The following is a 7,697-nucleotide window of genomic DNA, read 5'->3' on the forward strand; positions in this document are numbered from 1 at the left end:
ATTGATGAAAAAGTTAATGCTGGTACTGATAGAAAGGTGTCAGAACACAGTGCATCGCAGTTTGTTGCCTATGGGTCTGAGTATCCACAGACCAGTCAGGGTGCCCATGCTGACCCCTGTCCACTGCAGAAAGCGCCTACAATGGGCACGTGAGCATCAGAACTGGACCACGGAGGAATGGAAGAAGGTGGCCAGATCTGATGAATCATGTTTTCTTTTATACCACTTGGAGGGCTGGGTGCGTGTGTGTCGCTTACCTGGAGAACACATGGCACCAGGATGCACTATGGAAAGAAAGCACCTGGCGGAGGCGGTGTGATGCTTTGGGCAATGTTCTGCTGGGAAACATTGGGTCCTGCCATTCATGTGGATGTCATTTTGACATGTACCACCTACCTGAGCATTGTTGCAGACCATGTGCACCCTTTTATGGGAAAGGTATTCCCTGATGTCATTGGCCTCTTTCAGCAGGATAATGCACCCTGCCACAAAGCAAAAATGGTTCAGGAATGGTTTGAGGAACACAACAACGAGTTCAAGGTGTTGACTTGGCCTCCAAATTTGCCAGATCTCAATCCAATCGACCATCTGTGGGATGTGCTGGACAAACAGGTCTAATCCATGGAGGCCCCACATCGCAACGTACAGGACTTGAAGGATCTGCTGTTAATGTCTTGGTGCCAGATACCACAGCACATCTTCAGAGGTCTAGTGGAGTCCATGCCTTGACGGGTCAGGGCTGTTTTGGCAGCAAAAGGGGGACCTACACAATATTAGGCAGGTGGTCATAATGTTATGGTGTTATCAGTGTACAGCAGGTAACCCAATTTCAGCTGAGGGAAGAAAATGGAAGAAAGCATCAGAAGTTGTTCTTGTTGTTTTGGATTAGAAATGATACATTGACAATATGGTGAAATTAACAACAGTCAGCTTTAATTTGAAAGTATTTTCACCCATATTGGATCAGCCATTTAGAACAGTATATTTTGTACATAGCCCCGACATTTACGCGGACCAAATCATTTTGGACCACTGACTTCACAGCAGTGTCTTATTAGGCCTGTGTTTTTGCCGTGTGTTAGCAGTGTCTTATTAGGCCTGTGTTAGCAGGCATCAAACATGATGCTGCTAATAGTATCTCTTTCTCCCTGAAAGTTTTTCTTGCCCCACACTGGGCACGACCTTGGGTCCTCTGCTTCGCAAAACATGTGACCAGTGTCCTCGACAACATGAAAATAGCTTGAACTATACAAAAGGTACCAATTTATAGCCCAATCTGCAAACCTTCAAGCTAGCTGTGATGTACCAACCAGTACAGTACGTTTTTAATACAGTAACACTCACCCCTTCTATACACAGAGTGGAGCTCAACATACAATTTGAGTCACACAACACCAGTGAAACCAACATCAAACATGCTGTTGCTAACAGTAACACTTCCTTACAGTACGTTCTTAACTCCACTACACATTCTCAGGAGAGAGGTCCATCTCTAATCTTAATTCTAGGTTTTGCATTTGCAGTTATTGCTGGTATTTGATGACATGAGCACCAAATAAGTGTCATTGCAAGTCAAGCTGAAACCCAAAATGCTGATGAATCAACCACAGACATAACTAAAACATTATGCATGCCAAAAATAAACTGGTTGGTACATTAAGAAGAAAGCAGTGGTTAGCTCAGCAATGGCAAATGACCTGGAATACCTCTACAGCTGGTGACAAAGAAATGTTTACTGTACTGCAGAAAACAGCAAAGCACTGCCCGACAGATCAGGAACACTCTCCAGGTGGTATACATGGATGTGTCAGCCAGATGAGACAAATATTATCATGTACCAATGGGAAGAGCAAAGTGCGGAGAAATAAAAGGAAATGGCTTAGGGCTGCCCTCAACAAAATGTTCTTCTCAAAGACAGATTTGAAAAATTTAGACAGCCTCAATCCACTTCCTTTATTCATTTTAAAGTCAAAATTTATAACACCCATTTTGTTCTTCATAAATATGCATTTTCATAAAACCACACTGTTTGATGCTTTAAGCCCCTGTGCGATGAAATATAAAAAACATGCCAAAAGTAATCAAGAAACTAGAAACAAGAAAATAGAAATGAATTTTGTGGGTATTGAGAGAAGTCAGAGGAGAATGCCCAGACACATTCAACGTGACCGAAAGGCCACAAACACTCAAAGATTTGTTACAAGAATAGTATGAAGACAGGCATCTCTAAAGACACGAAGTGCCAAACCTGATGTGGAGGGAGTGAAAGGGGATCCAACCAAATAGTTGATAGGTGTAACTAATAAAGTGGCCAGTGACTAGTTTTCTACACATTAACTTTATGATGTACGCCTCTATAACAAAAGACTGAAGATCGGTTTGTGGCCTCTAATCTACAATACTTATTTTTCGGTCCCTTAACAATTGGTACTGTGGCTTACCGTGATCCAGTACTCAAAGCCACTGCCTCCAGTGCTCCTTCAGTCACCCACAAAGAAATCTCTCTTTCCCCACTGTCAGTAACGCATATTATATGCCCATATAGTGGCCCTGGTCAAAAGTATTTTATATAGTGAATAGCGTTGGTGACAGTTTGCAAAGCATCCAGCGTGACAAGCCCCAACTGCTGGGATGGGGTGACAACAATGTTTAAATCTTGTGAATCCCACTGCAATATGATGTAAGTAAAGGATAGGAAGCTCTGGGTTTAAAGGGATTACATCGGACTGAGCAAAAACCATCACCACTGACATTTGTGGGTAACATCTCAATAGAAATGAGGACTCAGCCTGTTGCTGTACTGCTGATGTAAAAGGGACTGGAAATAGACACGGGACAAAGTTATGTTGTGTGTCAAATGACTGTAAACAGGAAGAAAGCAACAGGAAACATGTCATCACCTAGAAAAGATGTAGTATTGCTTCTGACTAACAAATCTCAGTTAATTACAGAGAATGGAAAGAGGTTTCATGCGTATTTCCATGATATGGGGAGAATACTGCACTCCCATTACCGCACAAACAGTATCCAACAAGAAATCATAGCTCCTTGAATGCACAAAAGAATAACATCGGCATTAAAACCTACATGAACACACTGGGTGCAAATAACACAGCCTATTAATTGGCATGTATATTTCTGAGGGAATTGTTATGGCATCTAGGGCTAAATAATACATATTCATGCAGGAATGTAAGTTAAATACTCTGCTCAATGGGACGGACCGAGACCAAATGAAAAGTAGGGTACAACCAGTATGCCTCATTAAACATGCGGATGGCTGGGAGGGAGGGTAGTGTAAAGAAGAACTTGGGACCAATTGTTTTGCTCCATCTTGTTATTTCAACAGAGACCCACTGGAATGTTTTTATCCTCACAGAGGACTGTTCTCATCGGTCTATAGTCGAGCTCAATCTAGACAGGGGCTAAAGGGTTATGAGAGCAGTTGCTTGCTGGGCTACTAGAAAGTTAGGAAGACAGAGATTGCCAGACAGAAAGAGAGACAAGAGGGTGTGATAAAAAGAGTGGGATTCTCTCTTTCAAACTGGGTCTGGTTTGTCCTTTTACAAGTTATTTTCCATAACACATTTAGAGAAACAAACATCCTATGGAACAATGTCTAAATGGTCACAGTCACAATAAGGATTTTCACAGGTTAAGTTCACTTTCTTTTAATCAAATCTCTTTATGTAAATGGTGTGCCATACATGTATTCAGCTACCTTATCTACAGCAACAACCTAGGAGCAGAAAGTCTGTCTTACCCAATTCCTCACTCAAAACTTTCCTTTTCAACTTTTTGAGAAAGGAAAGAAAAAGGTGCAGTGGTCTCTTAACTGTTTCCAGAGCTGTATGCCATTAAATGATGAAATATACAAGGAAATTATAAAATAGGTCATAATATTACCAAAAAAGGCCATGATATCATCATATACATCTATATATTGAGAAAAAAAAAATGGGAAAAGTGTGTTATTATAAAATATTATACCATTATTTTTAAAAGAGGCATTATAGAAAATATTTCATAATAATGTGCCACTCAAAATTATATTATTTAATTCATTATATATTCAATTATTTCATTTTGACCCCCTTTGGTCCTCCATACAGTGTAGGCATTCGAGCTGAAGCAAGGTTGAAGCTGGTAAAACCATTTGGATAGGAAAGAGGGCAGCTAGAAGGAAAAGAAAGACCGTGCCGTAGGTCTTATGCCAATTGGGGAGGGGAGGGGAGGGGAGGGGAGGGAGGGGGACTGCTTCATGAGACAACTCATGCCAGGAGACGCATTAAAAATGATGGTGAACCTTTTTCCGATAATTATATCATGCTCTCTTCAAATTTGTTACACTTTTTCCATCACAGTTAAGCAAGAATAGAAAAAAGATAGTTACTGTAGTATTGTTGAGGACATTACTGGGTAGGGTAGTTCATTATTGACCAACATATATGCTGAAGAACTTTAGTAATGCAAAGTTGCATACTAATTCAAATAGAAAAATGCCTTTCTACTGACAACAAAGGTCGTTTTGGAAGGGCTATTTATGTTTGGTGAGATACGTACAACAGTATATCTAATCATGAGGCTAATTCAGCAAATCTTTCCTGGTAAGATGAAAGAGTAAACCCATCGGCTTTTGCACTGCAAATCATTATAATTAAATGTAGGTTAAAAAAAAAACATATCAGGTTGTTTATGTTTTTCAAAAGGCAGAGCCCGATATTCAGTCTACTAGCACATTATGTATGCTATGATCTAAATTTTTGAGATTATCTACGCTGTTTACACCAATGTTTGAAAATCGCAAACCATAACATGAATTGCAATATTTGTCAAAATCGCGATTCAATATTTTATCCAAATCGTGCAGCCCTAAACCACACGGTTTATAATAAGGTGTCATGCTGTTTCTTGGGCTGGCAAATACAGGATTCCATAGGTTTTAGATACAATTTGATTAAAAAAATACACACTGTTTTACACAAGTTTTAAAACAGTTTTAACATGTATTTAATATGTTGGTCATACACGATGGAACCAGCAATTAAGCTGCAAATGGAAACGTTTTGTTCCGTCCGTGGAAGCTCGTATATTTCCCGGAGAGAAACCTTCCTCTGCAACTTTTTTGCTACACCCAGTCTATGCTACGTTCCAGTGCCAGTTTCCAATTTCAGTACTAAAACGCAGAAACTATTGGGCAGTTTTAAAATAAGTAGCGAAATGACACTAAAAGTGCCCTCTACACATTCCTATCTGAAAAACGATGGCTAAAGCACCATGACAATAACCAAGGTACTGTACTGTATAATAACACCGTGTTCCTTGCGACGAGTGATAGGCTGAGTAGCACCTAGCCGGTTAGCTTTTCCACGAACTGGACGTGGACAATATAATATTCTGAGATCATTATTTTATGAAAACTGATAAATATGAGTAAACTTACCGAAAAGTCTCACACTAAAGTGATTGAAGAAAAAAAAATTGCACTCCAACAATCCTACAGACACGCTAACAAAGGTCTCCGAACGTCATCCCATCCACAATAGAACATCTTGGAGTTGATTGCTGCCGCGAGACTGTCGGAACAGGAGGCAACAGGCTTTAGCCTCCTCTGGATAGCGAATTCGTTTAAAAAATATTTATTTCAAATCTAATTAATTACTCCTAGTATTCCTTGTGATGTACCTGTGAAGCTAAAAGCTACATCCCTGTGTTAAAATACTTTTAAACAGTCGTGGGTTTGACTGTGGATTCCCAATTGTCTCGATTCAGCAGAGTAACCATTACTGCCAAGGAGCGTTTTCCTTGTCCCTAGTTGTGGGTGACTGGGAGTAACCAGACACCATATTCCCACTGATCATTGGCTATATGCAGGGGGACCGTCCTCGTCATATAAGCAACAGATAGTCGTCACTATAGTTACCCTCCTCAACTGAAGGAAAATACTGACCAGTCCCACAGGAGATAATTCTGTTATAAGGTGTAGTGGTTTTGTGTTGGTCTAGAGTACAATACCACTTTTCAATGTTTTCCATATTTTAATTATGAAGTAAAGAACAGTATATGTTCTCTTAAAAATACACAAATAAATCGGCTTATAATCTGTTTGTTTTTTTGTTATTTCCTAGTGTCTTACTGTATGAGTGTGCAATTAATGTCTGGACCCTTGCTTGAATCCAATTTGGCACGTCAACAAATTGAAGCAATAGCCTACACTAGTCATACTATTCATCACCACAATTTAAAGCCAGGGTTAATTGTGCAGTGACACAACACTATAGTTTAAACTATAAATATAATTTTAAAAAATCTAAATGGAGAAAAAGTACTAAAATTAAGTGTGCAAAATGATAATACATGAGCACGAGTATGATACATGAGCTTTGTCAGTATGACTGTCCAAAATTAAAATTTAAAGTTTAAATGCCTACTAGATAAACTGCTAAACATTTTATGTAATTAACTCTCCAAGCAATTTCTTTTTTATTAGCACTAACATTGAAATTCTTCCTCCCCCTTCCTCCAAGAATGTACATTACAAAAACTCTCTGTTTCTTGATTAAATTTTCTCTCCTGTTCACTTTCACATTCTCTTCCTTACACATTCAAACACATTTTGACAAACACAATAATTCAAATTAACAGAATATTATTCCTATTTATATTGCAGATAGTCACTAGTGAGGAAATAAGCTCATCATTTTGCCACTTTCAGTGACTAACAAGAGAAGAATGAAGCTGAACACCACAAATGGCTGGGTATGAAGGGAAAAGAATGTCCAGGGCTGAACACTGGCTTAGTTGTTTTTTTTAAGCCTCTACATTTTCTCTCTCAGAAACATAATCCAAAGAAGCTGAATGTTGCTTATTTCCAAGCTGACCACATTTTTGTTTCAAGATATTTTTCCCACAAGGTTTAGTAAGTTAAGTCAAAACACAGTGAATTAGATAAGTGTTTAAACACTGTACTGTGGTTGTGATGTAATCCATAAAACACTTGTTCTCTAAGTTTTTGTCTTTATCCGAACTGAAAACAATGCATTATTGTCCACAGTGTAAATTATGACTCATGTTTCATTATTTTAATGGGAGAATACTATATCTATGAGAAATAATGGAAAGACTAAGGTATTTGTTTAACTATATGTTGTTGAAACTTGCAAGATGAATTGAAATATGTTTACAGCCAGTGTATATTGTGTAAACTCATTAAATCACCCTTAGCTGTCACGCTGGGAGAATACAGTAGGAGTGGAAGGAAATCATGGTACAATCCATTCACAATTGGTCATCTGGGTTTTGAAGATGCATTTCCAGAAGTAGCACAGAACTTAAGAACTCAATAAAAAAAATGTGTAACATACTATCAGAACTCTATCAGAACAATACATTTACCAGTAGTGTATTGCGTGATACCCCTATCAGTACATGTCCAAAAATATGTGTACGATCAACAAAACCCTATTTAACATAGGGGTAAAAAATTGTAACTATAAGTCCTGCCACATCAACTCTTGATGGAATTCTGATCCCAGGAAGTAATTCAGCAACAAGGACTTCCTTCCTCGATTTACTCCGGCCAGCTGTTTCTAGCTCATGATTTGCCCTCTATTGGCTGAAAAAAGCAATTGCAAGAAGGATGTGGTTGCAGAGATTGAATGTTTTTGCTGAACCACATAATAAGTGTAATTCGCCAA

The 7,697-nt window shown here is 38.7% G+C and overlaps 1 protein-coding gene across 7 annotated transcripts in view; it reads right to left on the bottom strand.

The window, feature by feature from the left end:
• ptpn13 (protein tyrosine phosphatase non-receptor type 13) overlaps positions 1-5,823 on the bottom strand; it is a 151,613-nt gene extending 145,790 nt beyond the window's left edge. For 4 of the 7 annotated variants that reach the window (XM_034296913.1, XM_034296912.1, XM_034296910.1 and 1 more), the window contains exon 1: positions 5,444-5,822. The gene's annotated coding sequence lies outside the window, so the exon portion shown is untranslated. Of the gene's footprint in view, positions 1-5,443 lie in introns of all 7 variants that reach the window. The other 3 variants (XM_034296911.1, XM_034296908.1, XM_034296907.1) reach the window with 1 other exon arrangement.
• Between the last annotated feature and the right edge of the window lie 1,874 nt (positions 5,824-7,697).

This window comes from Esox lucius, chromosome 14 (assembly GCF_011004845.1).
Source record: "Esox lucius isolate fEsoLuc1 chromosome 14, fEsoLuc1.pri, whole genome shotgun sequence".
In the NCBI taxonomy this organism is placed as follows: Eukaryota; Metazoa; Chordata; class Actinopteri; order Esociformes; family Esocidae; genus Esox; species Esox lucius.